This window comes from Pezoporus occidentalis, unplaced genomic scaffold (genome assembly GCF_034315485.1).
Source record: "Pezoporus occidentalis ecotype Australia unplaced genomic scaffold, CSIRO_AGI_Poc_V1 ctg179, whole genome shotgun sequence".
In the NCBI taxonomy this organism is placed as follows: Eukaryota; Metazoa; Chordata; class Aves; order Psittaciformes; family Psittacidae; genus Pezoporus; species Pezoporus occidentalis.
The window spans coordinates 869,969-885,153 of record NW_026913629.1 but is presented as its reverse complement, the minus strand read 5'-3'; the positions used below and the strand labels follow the sequence as shown (position 1 = coordinate 885,153).

Here is a 15,185-nt window from a genome sequence, read left to right as displayed (position 1 = left end):
AGGTCCTTTCCAACCCAAACCAGTCTGTGATTCTATGAGTCTATGATTCTATGTTTGGTTAAGTAACCTTAAGGTAATAAAATTAAAAATATTTTGTTTAATTAGCAGCAATTTTCAGTGAGAACCTGGGACTAAATTATTCTCTGTGCCACAATATTGCACCAGTTTAGGTTATGACTTTGGGTTTCTTTTTTAGCATTCTGGTATTTGCTTTCCATGTGCATTTATTACCAAGTTTTTCTCTACAATAATGAAAGCCCAAAACTCCTATTTTGAGCTTCACACAAACTAAGATTCTCTAATCATCTGGCTTTGGGGACTCTAGACTTAAGAACACTAAACATGATAAGAATAAAAAAAACCTCAGGAGAGCTATGAATAAGGTGTGTTGTTTATCAAGAAAGTTCAGACTTTGCTTTCTTTGCAAGAGTTCAATCCTCAGCATAACAAATACCTTCTCGTAAGGAGAACTTCTAAAACAAGAGCTTCCTGAAAAATAAAATTGCCTTTTTACCTGCTGAGTGCCTTTGTAGAGTAAATCCTCATTAGATGGTACAGACAGATGCCAGCATACCAAATAGACCAACTTTAGTCAAAACATATTACATGAGTTACCATTACGCTGTGCTCTGGTTCTGTAAATGCTTATGGTTAGATATTGTGAAAGAGGGGCCCCTTTGAAATGTACTGACCTGGCTTGATCCAAAGCTATCCAGAAGCAATGAAACAGTGTGCCACTGACTCCCACTGCACCTTGGATCACAGTCACAGAGTGTAAAGGTAAATGTATGAAAAAGGCATTGCAGGACTCAGAAGCCACTTGAGAGCATGTTTTCGTTCAGGCACAATTGCTGATTACATCCCACTGTCCCAGTGCATAACCCTGCTGCATAGACTGACTTAACTCTGTTTTCTTAAAGCAGAAGTCCACTTGCCCATGTTATTGTAATCCAAAGAAGTGCTGCCTTGGTGCTGAAATACAGCGAAGCAATGGCACATTAGCACCATGTTACTGGAATACATCAGAGCAATTGTGCTCTAATGCTATATTACTTAACTGTAGGGCATCTCAGTAACGACACTCACAGTAATGCTGAGTACTCCTGCTGAGGTGAAAGAGACATCTTAATGGGAGACCCTGACATTTCTGCAGACCCATCTACATTCCTTCAAATCAACACAGTGATTGCCTGAGCATGAGGTCACAAAGAGCCCTGTAAAAAAACATTCAATCACTAAAAGGTCCAAACCCCACGTCAAAACATAACTCACAGGAGTATGTGAAATCATACCGGGCTTTGAGCTAACTGCATTAACTTTGGAAACAATCTAGGTAGTGAAAGAAGGGCATTTCAGAGCTCTTCAAAAAAGCCTCAACAGTATTCCAGCCTTAACAGTATTCTGCTGTCGCGATTCAAAAAACTCCAATGTCTGCAGTGGTCACAGAGCAATTCATTTAGAAGAATTCATACAAAATGCCATTTGTTCCGGCTACTGGATCTGAAGCTACCAAGGCGTGTAACTGTTTATACAGGTTTTAAAGCAAATACTGATCCCCTAGCCAGGCCTGGGAAAATCTCAGCAGCCCCCCTCCAACAGCAAGAATGACCTGTACAAAAGAACTGCACAAGATAAAACTGAAATACTAAAAACAGGCACAAGCCTGTCATAGTTTCTCTTTCCAGTCCCAGTGACAACCTGCTGCTCATATTGATTTTGTGTAAGTATAGCTTCAGCTAGAGATTACACCTTGCGCCACCACGGCTCTAATACTACAAGAGTTTCTTTTGTCTCAGTCAAAGCTCAGTCAGCACAAGGGTTCTACAATGGAAAGTTTGTGCAAAGCAAACCAGAATATAAATACAGCAGCCATGAAGAAACTCAAAATAAGAACCAAATGTACAGTAGCTCACTCCCACTTCCAAAGCCTGCATTTGGGGACACAATGTGTTCTAGGCAGTCCAGTTGAAATTCCCATTCAAACAGCCTCTACACTGAAAGCACCAGGGAGGATTTTCAGTGATGTGGCCTTTAATGTGCAAAAGCATTTACACGGCAACAGAAGAAAAGACAGATTTTATTCAGAGCTTCACATAAAGGTTTAGGATTTATTTTGCTTCTAAATTTGTTTCAACCTAAAAACACTGGGCTTGATTCTTACAGCTTGTGAAGTCACATCTGGGCAGAGTGGAAGTAAGAAGCTTCCTACTGATACTGGTAGGTACCCTGCATTCACATTTACATGTGCACAATGACTATACAAGTTGTCTCAGTGCAAATCCACTTTCATCAGTAACACAGGTTAATATGCCACAGTGTGAACACGAGTAGCTAATGTGCTGGCACATGGCCTGTTCTGCCATCCCTACCACAAGGCATATAACCTCCTGCAGACAGGTAGGACAGACAACATCGAATGTTAACATCTCCAACCACTTCAGCAACAGCAATCAGTTCATCTGTGGAAGCAACATAAAGTGCACAAGGTCTCACGAAGCCAGTGACAAACACTGACAGTGGAATCCCTGTCATCTCAGTCCCAGAGATCAAGCCCTTGCTGCTTGCTAATATTTTACATGACTTTTATTCATTAGTATTTTTGCCTAAGTGCTCTGGTAGAGGTAGACTTCTCCTTCTAGCACACTCAAGGCAATCTCTTTCAAGGAAACCTATGATGTTCACAACAATCTTTTTGTATTTAACTGGGATTTAATGCAGAAGTCGGTGATTTCACTAAAAACCTGCAGAAAATTTACAATGCTGCTTGTGGATTTGGTTTGCTAATGGTGTTTTCAGTGAAAAACATTTGTTTGAGTGAAATCTGATGAATCAAAACAATCCTGCTTCTGAAGGAAGACTTTGGATTTCCAGACTAATTCAGAAAGAGATCAAATTTTGTGTCAAAACATGTAAAAATACGACTGTTCAGATTTAAATGTCAAAAATAAATATTGTGTCAGTTTGTGAAGAACTGAGCACAAATTAAGCAGTTGCAAAATGTGAGAATCTTATCATGAAACACATAAATATTACTTTTTACCCATAAATACGGCTTTTTACCCAGTTGCCCAGTTCAGTCATCAGATGCTACAACACAATAGGTTCAATGAATGTGGATGGGAGAACCCCATCTGCAAGATTCTTAATCTTTAAATACTAGGAATACTTAAAATGCCAGAGTGACAGCATAAAGGGCAAACAGATTTAGTAATCATACTGATTCCAGTTCTTCCTGAAAAGGTTCTAACATCATCAGCAAAGCATCCAAAGGAGTAGTTATATTTTTTTAAGGAAATGCACAAACTTTGAATGGCATATTGCTCTTTTTTTCTGTGGGAAACTGTTTTGTTCTCTGTCTAAAGGGCGATTCCCATCCAGTGCCCAACAACAGCAATGAGGTTAAATTGGTTTGGATGATATCAGCTACATGTAATTAAACCAGCAGCCCATGTCCGATCCTTTCTGTGACCATGTTAGGTGTTAAATTAAGGTCTGATTAAGAGTGTGCTGCTGCAGTTAAGGTCAAGGACTAAAGATCACAAGCTTTGTTTCATCTAATAACAATAAAGACTGTCTGGCTGCCAAATACCACAACAGCCCTTGTTCTCCTATCAGACTGCTGTCCAGCTAGAGGGATCTGATTTCACTGGTATCCCTTTTTAAACCCTACTTCTAAGAGGGTTTGTAGCTATTTCATCTGTATTAAGCAGTGCCATGTTACCCGAGGCTATTCGGTACATTCTGTATGATCAAAGCAGAAATGCAGCAGCTTCTGACGAAGAGTTATCATGGCTGAGGGGAAAAAAACACCAAGGAAGGAGAAAAAAAGATACAGTGCTACAAAATACCAGGTCATGCCACCAAAGTAAACACCCACAGGTAAGTTCACAACATGAGACCACACAATGGTGGATGCTGCACATGTGTTTGCTTGGTACAAATCACAGGCTTCCACCAGCAGTCAGCAGGAGAGATGTGTAAGACAGCATAGAGGAGAGATAAAAGCAGAGCGGTAAAGAGAAAAACCAGCAACTTATTTGTAGGATGAAGACAAGAATTAGTGCCTAAGAGCTTCTCCCTGTGTGTTTTCCACAAAGACAGGTCAGGAGGCATTACCAGAGCAGTTCTGTTATGAGAGAACACAATTCCTCGTACCCAACAAAGTGTTCCCATGAAACATGCCCATATTAATCTCAAATGAATACAAGGTGCTGAGACATGTTAGTTTCCCAAAAAGGAGGGTGAAGCAGAGTAAGAAACCATATGGCCCCAAAATAATCTCCCACAGACACATCCTATTGTATGTTTCCATACTTGGGGTCCAATTTCAGAGTAGCTACCCATTCATTCTTCAAGAGTCATCTGAAGTGTCCTTCATTTGCTCCTAGTACTTAATAGACTAATAATAGAGCACTGTTCATACCTGGAAGGACAATTTTGCTGTTCTGTGAGGCTGCACACAGAAAACTCATCATAGGGCCACACTAAACACACTAAAACCACTACCTGTTTTGATAGTTCTTTGTGAATTACATTGTACATGTGACCAAAAAAATTCCTGGAGGTGTCTTGATGCTTTGCATTTCAAGATTTGACATACAACCTCTCAGTTTCCCAACAAACTCGGAGTGAATCCCAAAAGATTCAATGATACAGTTCAACGTGGATGAGCTTCCAACCCCATGGTTGCCGCTGTGCTACAGCTCTCTGCAGAGCTGGCTTTGCTGTGGGAGATTCCAGGCTTCCTGGAACCTGAGTTACATCAGAAGTACTGTGAACACCACAAAATAGCCAGGTGTGACAAATGACTTCTCCGTAACAACAGAACTGTGCTCACCATTGGGAATCAGTGCCTGAACAGGAAAGCTACCTTGTAATGACATTAATGACAAAACATTAAAAAATCCAATCACATTAAAAGGGCAGGTTTGGTTTGGTTTGATTCACTTCATCATTCTTCTTGCTAAATTTTACAAGAAATATTGTACACAGAGAGCTGCGGGTTTACTTCAGTGTTGGAGACTGTGGTCAAAGCATTTAAACTCAATGGTATAAGACTGAACATATATATCAAGATGACAGCCCTGAGCAGTCCAGATTAAGTGCTGTGAGTCAAAGAAAGTTGCTTTTGAAAGCGATCCTTAGTTTTGAAAACTGAGCCAGTGTTGATAAGGTACTTTGCTACCATTTTACATACTGAAACTTAGGCACATCAGTCTGGATCCAAACAGAAACAAAAGCAAAGTTCAGTTTGGTGGCAGGTCAGAACACTGCAGCTCAGCCATTGCTCTGGTACTGGAGCAACATGGTAGCATCATGCCCTGGCATCTTTGGCTTCCCAGGCTGAATGAGGAGGGACCCAGGCACAAGTAGCCTGGTAATGGCTCCAAACATAAATCCAGAGTGAACTCAGACTCCTGCTTTGGACTCTGAAACTGGTGATAGAAGGATTGCTTTTGAAAACATTCCAGCCTTGTCCTGGATAGCTGCATGACGTTATTTCGGTATCTGCACTATTCCCTAAACTACACTTTAGCAAGTAGAAGAGGGATTGTTGTACATATTATGGCAATGTCATCTATTTATTTTATGCAACTGGGAAACTTAAGGGCAACCACTTCAATTCTGTGCTGTGTAGAGTGTTCACAGTAACACCTGCTTACTGGATAGGCAGAAAAAAGCCCTTATATTCCTTCTTTATTGCAATTTATTACTATAGTTTGAATGGTTCCTAGTGACTTCCTAAGATTAATGTTAATATTCTGATCGGAGTCTTCCCTCTGGAGTTTTATTATGGGTTTTGAACATTCATTTCATTTAACATACACATGGGAGCAAGTCTGGTGGTTCCAAAAATATTTGTAGTTGGAAATCACAGTGATTTTTGTTAGGCTCAGTGCCAAAGAAATCACAAATCAGAAGTCTGTTATAGAGTAGTTCCAATTTCTTGGCATCAACATTCCTCTTTATGTATATGCAGAGAGTGATGTTTTCCCTAGCTATATGGCACTCGAGGTTTACTGACAAATGTATTGCTTATCTATTTTCCAAGGTTTCTGGTGGAACTAGTTTGTCTAGCCAAGTGGGGATTCCTAGGCATTTTATGGACTTCCTGTGTGAGCCAGAGCCTGCCCATTGAGTATGCATCTTTCTTTATCACAGCTGGTGTTTTTGAACCAAAGTGTGGAGTAGAAATTTCATCCCTGATTTTTTTTGGCTGGATCGATTGTTTAGTCTAGGAACTCTCAAAGAGACTTTCTAGGTGCTGGAATTCCTCTTTTTCTTCAGTCAGCAACTGATGTTGCATGGTGTACATCAGAGTCCAGAGTAACATCTTAGTGAGCAAAGATTTATGTTCATCCTAACACTCCTTGACATTAATGAGTATTACAGACATGTATCCCCATGGATTAAGTTGAGAACATACCCCAGAGTGTGTGTGGAGTTTGTCATTAGGGCATCACACTATTAAAATCAACAGAGAAATTCCAAGGATAAGAAAGCAATTGGATCTCTTCCCTTCTCTCTGCTGGAGCACATGTAAGAGATACACTTTAAACCTCCTCGTATTTCCAGCCCTCTCACACCGTTCCTGCATTCATTTTTGGTTGTTAATGACTCCAAAGAAGAACTGATGTCACTTTTAAGACATTTCCCATACAACATCATTAGAAATATTTTGCTGGAAGAGATTGTTTCTGTAGCTCTGTAGTGTTCCCTAAATATGGAACTTCCACAGAGCTGGGGGAGCTAAGAGAGTATTTAGTTTCCCCTCAACTAACTACTTAAGGGACTGGATCAATACAATGGGATGACCCTGTACACTCTGTTAGCTAGGGATTGTGACTCCTTAATGAAGCATTATGGATCCTATGGGATGTGCCAGGGACCACAGCACAGGCACACCTGATAGCAGTGCATCAGCTACCAAAAGGATATGCTAACTCTGGCTGCATCAGCTCAGGCTGGTTTCTGCCACTCTGTGTGGTCAATGTTTGCTTTCCACTGCCACTGCTCCAGGTTTTGGGTGTATTTCAAGTGCAGGGCTGCATTATCTGTACATCTTGGGGACAATTCAGCTGCAAGCCAGATAAACCATACACAAATATAGCCTTCAGGATTTATATTGGGCTATTGGATCAAGGCTAGATCTCCCTTAAAGCTCCAAGTAAAGCTGGGGCTTAAACCCTACAACAAAACTCTGGCGTCAGGGTGCTTGGTTTTAATTCACAATGTCCTAGCTACGGAGTGGAGTTTTTTAGGCTGATTATCATCACACATGATGTTTATTAAGCCTTGTGCAGTCCTGCCTGTATCACCTAACTGCAACATGGAAACAAAACCTTTATGTTTTCCCTCGGAGCCACTTGTGACATTTTGGAGAAAGTGTTTATAGGAGAACCCTGATTTATCTAATTTGGAAGCAGTGGTCTCTGGATCAGTTGCTTCCCTTGAAACACCCCCATTTCTCCCTCAATAAAAGAGAAATAACAATACTAACAGAGCTTTCTAAAATACTTTGAGATCTATGAAGAGAAAGGATTGTCTGTAAAGTGTTTAGAACACCTCAAAAAAAAAGGTGCTATATAAATGCATATTTATTGCAGTGCTGACATTCTTATGGCAGCTCTGAATGCAGAATCAAAAGCAGAGGGGGTAGAATATAAGTCAGAATAAGAAACTGTCAGCCTTTAGCCTGTATCTTAAACTGCTTTGAAACGTTGCAGACATTCAGAGAATCCAGTTTGCCAATATTGTATGTGCTACAGTAATTACACCAATCTGGAATATAAATTTTCCTCTCCCTTCCTAAGAGAGGGCAAAGCTCTTTGGGATATACGCAAATGGAGCTCTAATCCTACCAGCTTTAATGCATGCACCTAATGTTTGGCAGCATAGTTGTCCCACTGATTTCAATAGCTCTACTCAGATGCATGTGTGGAAGTGTTTGCATGATTAAAAGTTAATAGCAGTAAATGCACAGCTCATACAAGATCCTGTGTGAACAATCTATTTCTGCATGCAAGTGATGATTTTATTGCTGTTCTGTAATTCTGAGTAGTGGCTTTGTGAAAAAGCCTTATATTTTCTAAAGCAGGAAAATGTTTCTGATCATGTTTTTCATTGCTAAGCTCTTTGGGGGCTAATTAAAAGAAGTATCTGTTAAATTTATTCATTTCTTAGTTCCTTGATAGCAAGAGGCACCTGGTGTAAACATTACAAAGAAAAGCAGCAGCAGCCAGACCTCATCAAATATTAGATACATTAGGACATTTTATTTAGAGATATGAAATTGGTTTTAATGACTTCAAAAGGAGGAAATGCCAGGAAGAGCATAATGTGAGCAAGGTCAGTAAAGCTGTCATGAAGATGCCTGAACCCACTAAAATCTAGGAATTGTATTTGCCCCCCCCAATAAGCAGCAATTGCAGCTGCAAATGGCAAAAATATACTTAAAGAACTCCAGGACTAACCAAAACAAGCAGCAGATAAGATGGAGCATCCAGGAGCGTTTCTGCACTGAAAGTACCATCACTGGATGACCAGAAGAAGTTTGTTTATACTGAGTTGACTGATTCAGTGAATCAGATCCAGAATTTTGACCCCTATGATTTAAGGATGAGAAATCCATCCTTCTTTTGGGGATAACATTTAAACAGGCACTTAATGTTAAGGGTATGTGATACATTCACTTGACTTTACGTTCAAAATGCTTAGTAGTTTCATTCTGTTCCCATTACAGGCTTCAATAAATCAGTAATGAATAGTGAAGCAATACTTTATAACTAAGCATGCATTCAGCACTGTCCCAAATAAAGATGCAATAAATTCATGATCAATAGACTTAATGCAAGTAAAGGATATCAATAATTGTCCTGAAAAAGTTCTCTCTTCATGAGGCAATAATCTATCCTAAAGGTAGCTTTCATCTTAAGGCACTTTATTCTAACAAGGCATATTCATTCACACTAATTTGAGAAAGGCAATTCACATGAGTCCATTTGATGTCAGTAAGATCATTGTCCAGTTTTAATAGGATGAACCACACCATCATTTCTTGTTTAGAGAGCTGAAGTTTTGAGATAACTGTAATATACATGATTGCAACCAAAGAGGTAGGAAGGTTTATGTTACAAGAAGACCTCTCATTCAGTAGTAGCAGGGCTATAGAAGAATTGGGCTTTTGTAGACTAGAGGAATGGTGTTTTGTGGCCTCTTAGAAAACCATGAGCGGGACCTTTTCAAAGGGTCATTTCCCAGTTTTAAAGCAAGTTTTGTTGACTTCTTTGATTACATCAGAGGTGCCTCATTAGCAGGGCAGGAACTTTTCCTCAAGCCCTTGCAAACAAAATAAAGACATCGATTTTCCATCCTGCCCTGACCTTTGGAAGATGTCTCTGCCAGTACTGCACTCTCTGCCCTGCAAAGACTTACCAGTTCAATCCTGACTCTTAGGGAATCAAGCCACCTACTGAATCACAGCCACACTTCCTGAGGCTAACACCTGTGTTTTCCTTGGAGATCACCCCATCCAAGAACTAACCAGGTCAGACTCTGTTTCACTGAGGAGATCCAAGCAGCAGAATTGACCAGACCTCCAGAGTTAGATGTGAAACTTACTACAAAGCCTCAGAGGACTCTGAGAATGAGGAACTGTAGCCAGGGAACAGAGTCCCAGCTCAGAACTGCTGCTTGCAGGCAGGGTACAAGTACAGTACACTGGGGTATGAAGTCTCCAGTCCAGGTTTTAAGTGACTTCAATGACAGGGCTTTGCTAGGTTTAAGATGAAAACAGGTCTAGACAAGGGGGAGCAACAGACACTATAACTTATAAAATGACTCATTCTTACCAGCCCTATATGTGAGGCTTCTGCTTCCACCAAGCCAGGTGACATTTAACCGCAAAAATATTTAACCTGCTTTTTACAAGGATGTGCATCATTGACTATGATAAAATACAGGGATGTGGGAGAGTCAGGATGCAGCTTTTTCAGGGCTGCTCCATCTACAGAAAAAAAGGGCAATAAAAAGGAGGTCTTGACATGAGGAAAACATCCCAATGAAATCCTGCCTTTTAATCTCAGCCACAATCTCTGTTCTAATCATCTTCCCTGCTTTTTAATCCTCTGCTGCACTTCGGTTTTTAATACCCATTCACTTTATCAACTTCACCTGTCTCAAAAGTCAATAAAATCAGAGGCCACAGTTTTAAAATACAAGCAAATGAACTGAGGTACCAAACTCCTCAACTTCTCCAAATGTGCTGACTACTCACAACTGTTAGTAACTTCGAAGCAATGTATGGGTGATCAGTGCCTTTAAAAATCACTTTAGTGCTTGAAGAACACCACTAAAAACCACAGAGGATAATACTTTCAAAAGCTTCTGACTGAAGAGTATTTTACTTTCAGAAGTGATTTAGGAACTTGGGAATTCAAGAACTATAATTCCCCCTCCCCACCCTCCCATCTTCTGAAATGCAGAATTATTTTTGTGAATGGTGTGCAGATACTTCTTGTAATATACTCACTCATAAGTTTTAGTCCTGCCTCTGAGAGGGAGGCAACATTGTGGATTCAGTTTTACTTCCACCCCTCCTAGGTGGAGGGCTCTCATGGAAGAATAGGGTTTTTCAGTCTTTCTCCTGTTACCATTTTTTTCCTGACATCTGTTCATCACTAAGCCAGCAATAGATTTAGTGTCCCACTATGATGTATATGAGCTTCCAAAACACTTTTAGAAGAAGGAAGAGGTTGCCAAGTGTACAGAGAGACAGGCAAAGCCAATAATGTCATAGCTTAAGCCAGCTTGTTGATAGAGGAGGTTTACAGCTGTCATTAGTGAAATGGAGAAGAGGGCCACTAGTATAAACTCACATCAGTGACAGCTATAGATAAGGGAAAAAAAAAACCTCGCCACATGGCAGCATTTTACTGCTGAACTGTTGGCCTCAAATTCTGTTAATGTTTAGCTAATGTGCTGATCTTCAACATTTGGATTGCTGCTGGTAGGAAATAGTCAAACCAGCCTGAAGCCTTCACAAAAGTGTGTTGACTGGCCAGAGCCAGATTAAAGCTTAGCAAGTCCTCCTACTGATAGTCCAAAGGCATCTGGAGCTAAAGGGGTCAATCAACTTACACCTCCTTGGTCTGAGCTATCTGGATTCTTTAGCAGCTACTGAAGGCAGTGGGGAGTCTGGGATGCTATAGATGTGGTTTGCATGTATCCCACATACACCTTATGAATTTGCTCAGTTTCTCTGACAGACAGCATGGTTTGATCTTGCCTCTGGAAGAGAGGCTTGTAGGTCACTGCTTTTCAAGCTCCCAAGAAGTCCCCTACCACCACAATAGTTACCTATCACTGCATACTGAGCTGAAGCAGTTAACTATGGAGCACAGTGGAGTTATCTTTAAAACATGCTGGTGTCAAGCCTTGCTCCTCCTTGGCAAGACACATTTTTAATAGAAAGGTACACATTATTTTCTCTGTGTCTTTAAAGAAGAGGAAAGTTCTCTTCTCTCCTGAAACAGTTTCACAATAGTCTAGTTCCTGTGACCCTAATGAAGGAAAGAAGATTCAGAGCCACCAGGAATTTAGGAAAGACTGCTGTGTATTACACCTGCAGTACTAGTCTGATGCATGATGGTCAGAAGACTGAACTCTTTTGAGCTAGTTTCATGGGTCTTTGAGTGGACTGAATGTGGAACTAGTAACAGCAGACAGTGCTGGCACACCGGACAGTGTGGCATAGTGGACTATAATAGTGGTTGGAATCGTAAATACTATGAATATACCTAGAGGGAAACTATTCCAGCAATTGCAATTTATTTTTCAAGGTAAACTGCTTATTGCTGTGCCCATGTTAAGCTACAGATTACTGTTCCAGAACCTCTTTTCTTTGACTGAATTCAAGCTCTTTCTTTGGAATAGCACTTTAGTTTCCCTTCCTTAATTTAGATAAGGTTTGAATCACATTTTACTGCATTCATTTTCCTTTGGTTTTCTTTTGCATGGAGAACCCCTCAGCTTTCTGATCTATAATATCAGACACCACTCCTAAAATGATCCTAGCAACCTACCTGGTTCCATCCAAAAAAGTTTTCTCTCAGTTTGCCTTCTGGCCTGAAGTGCTGCTTAGATCTCTCTCACTGCAAGAAACCTCCTCTTCTGCTATTCATCACAGCAATTTCACATGCTCTCTTCAGCTGTTCTCTCCATGGGCTGGTGAAGCTGGTATGGTTATTATCCTCTTTATCCTGTACAAAGTATAAAACAAAGGGAAAAGAAGATTATTTATGGGTAACACTGGAGACCACCCATATAGCAAGAAAAATTGAGACAACAGTTGTTTTCATGGTTAGGGCAGTTATACGCATGCATAGCTTGGATTAGACAGTCCTTCCCATTTGACTTCTGTTCTGCAGTAAATATTTGTAACTTTGCTGATAAAGCAATCCCGGATTTCTGAACTGGGATTCCATGTTGACAATAAGCTGTGGGCCTGAAGTGTGGGATCTCATTCTGTAACAAGTTTTCTTGAATAGCCATTTGTTCCACTCTCTATCTTGGTCATGAAAAATCTGCTCAGGAATCAGATGGCAGAACAAAGCCTTTAAATAGAGCTGCTTTGGCTGTATTATTGATTGCTTGTGAGGTCCATGGAAATAGGTTATAAGGGCTCCAAGGCATTAAAACATTCCTTATTGTGACCCAAATTCAGGCAATTTATGTATAGGAAGTGGCAACAGCACAATTTTTAAAAAACATTATAAGATTTCTATTTAATGCACATTATCTTTGCTTCAGTTTTGTTCTACTCATGAGCAAAACACATTACTTGTTCACACCTGCCCTGCCTATGCATACTAGAAGCTTCTGATGACAGTCACTGCATCCTGGAGTAGTTCAGTGTTGTGACCACGTAAACAAGCACAGTGACTAAGAACCTGAAAGGGGGCTAGCATGAGTAGTGCCCATCGCTGGCCAGCCTGGGGCCCTGAAGCCCTTGTAGCTGAGATGTAGCTCAAGACACCCCGCATGGTGGGATAAATTGTGTGACCAAGAATAGGGCAGTTCCAACATAAGGCTGCTGATCTGAGTTCCAGCTGGGGAAGATGCTCACTCTGTGGTCAGCACCACTGACTTGCCTTTCCTTTTAGCTCAACACATTTTGCAATGGGACACCCAGAGAATTGTCACCATCTGTCACCTGTAAATTACTTTCCAAATACCTGCATACACCTTCAGTGCACATCACCTGCATCCCACAACTAACCTACAGGAAGGTTTCATTTTCAACTCAGAGGTCAAGACTTTTGGCCACTACTAAGTTCACTGGTTTACAGTCACTAGTTTCTTCCCAACAGAGAAAGAAAATCCCCAAGAAGAAAGAGACACAGGAAGATAAGGATGACTTCAAACTTCAGCTTGACAGCTGTTTCCCTTTCTGAACAAACGACCACCCTAACACATCCCTTTTCCCTGCAGATCTCAAAGTGCTTTACAAAGGCAACAAATGTCACCGACACCACTTTACAGCGAGGGGAACAGGAGCACAAAGGGGAAAGTTGTTTGTCTGAGACCCCTTCAATAGACCAGCAGCAGAGGTAGGACTACAAACAGCAATCTGCTCACTAGGGAAGCTGCCGCAGTACATGCTGCCTAGAGTGGTCACATTTCTAATGCAAATAACATCTTTGTTTAGCATTCTTTGTCTTTCTGCTCGGGACAAACACATGCAAGAGCTGTTTAGACCTCTCTGACCTCTTTCTCTCTTCTTCCCCTCCGTTCAACATACACATTCCCAGTTAGTCTTCATCTGACATCAAAATTCCCTTTGGGATGGTCTTAGGGTTTTATGACTGAAGTTTCCTATTCCAGGCCTCTTTCTTACCGTATTGGCTCTGACATTTAAGGAGATAAATGTTGGTGTGTGCAAAGCAGGAAGATGAGACACGTGGGATGTTCAGTGTGTTCAATAGGTAGTTGAGACAACATCTTCTATATAAAGACTATTTCAAAACTGCAAGCTGCAGTTGAATGCACTATTTAAATGCACTATTTAAATTCAGCCTTGGCTTATTTTGCCATTTCCTGCCCTGAAGAGCAGCTCTCTAACTGTTTTGAAATAAAAAGACACAAATGTTGGAAGGAGACAAGTGGTCAATTGACCTCATCAGTGCTCCGTGCTGGTGCTAGGCAGGAATTTTCCAACAGGCCTTTTTTTGGGGAGGGAGTGGAGCAATGGGAAGACAGCAAATGCTGATCTCAGAACCAAAGCTTTTTGTGGGAAACACATCAGTTTCAATAAATGCTTGCTGGGAAGAATCTTCCAGCCCAGCTTGAGACCGATGGACAAAACCTGATTGGGAAAGGATCCCAGCATAGCCAGCAGCACAGTGGTTAGCACATTCCCTAGTGATGCGGATTTATACCATGGGATAGAGGAAAGATTGAGTTGGGTCCAAATAAAGCAGAGCAAGCATTTGACATAGTCTTCCCACAGTCACTGCAAATACCCCAACCTCTGAGCCATCGTCTCGTGTCTGCCCCAAGGAATGGGATTTTTATGGAGTCAGAACCAATCCAACAGGAGTTATTGTGCTAAATGGATTGATCCTAGTCAAGAAGGTGTTGTGGAACATAAACATGAACCTGGTCTTCTGGCTCTTATGGGACCTCAGAACCAGGCTTTGGCATATTGTGACCTCAACCTCTGTCCTGCTCATTTGCTCTCTCTTTAACAAACGGTCTTTTTATTTTGATAAGACAAAAATTCTAAACCATCCACATTTGTTCTACAGCAGATGTTTTGCTTTCCAGCCAGCTTTACTCAGCATTTCATACAAGGGATCCCTCGGTCTCATACCAGACAGTTAACATCTGCCCAACTTAAGGTTTTCCATTGTAACCATTTCTAAAAAATGACCAGGAAGTACAGAATGAGAAGCAATTTCTATTACCTCAATAGGCTGTGAACCAGACCCCAAATTCTTTGACAATTCCCCAAAGTGTGTTGTGAGGTTTCTTTGTTTGTATAATAGAAAATAAAAGATGTGTTCTTTACAATAAAACATCATTTAGGGAAGCACAGTAGGAGACCACATTGGAAAGGTCAGTGCTCTGCTGGTCTGTCTTCTGTACATTACTGTTTCTTAATGTCTTATTTTTCTATTCCTAGC

The 15,185-nt window shown here is 40.8% G+C and overlaps 1 protein-coding gene across 2 annotated transcripts in view; it reads right to left on the bottom strand.

Annotated features, from left to right (window-relative positions):
• MYL10 (myosin light chain 10) overlaps positions 1 to 15,185 on the bottom strand; it is a 62,078-nt gene that overhangs the window by 35,531 nt on the left and 11,362 nt on the right. Inside the window, exons 2-3 of one of the 2 annotated variants that reach the window (XM_062614947.1) lie at positions 12,084 to 12,260; positions 906 to 972 (exon numbers count right to left, since the gene is read on the bottom strand). The gene's annotated coding sequence lies outside the window, so the exon portion shown is untranslated. The remainder of the gene's footprint in view (positions 1 to 905; positions 973 to 12,083; positions 12,261 to 15,185) is intronic. The other variant, XM_062614949.1, reaches the window with a different exon arrangement.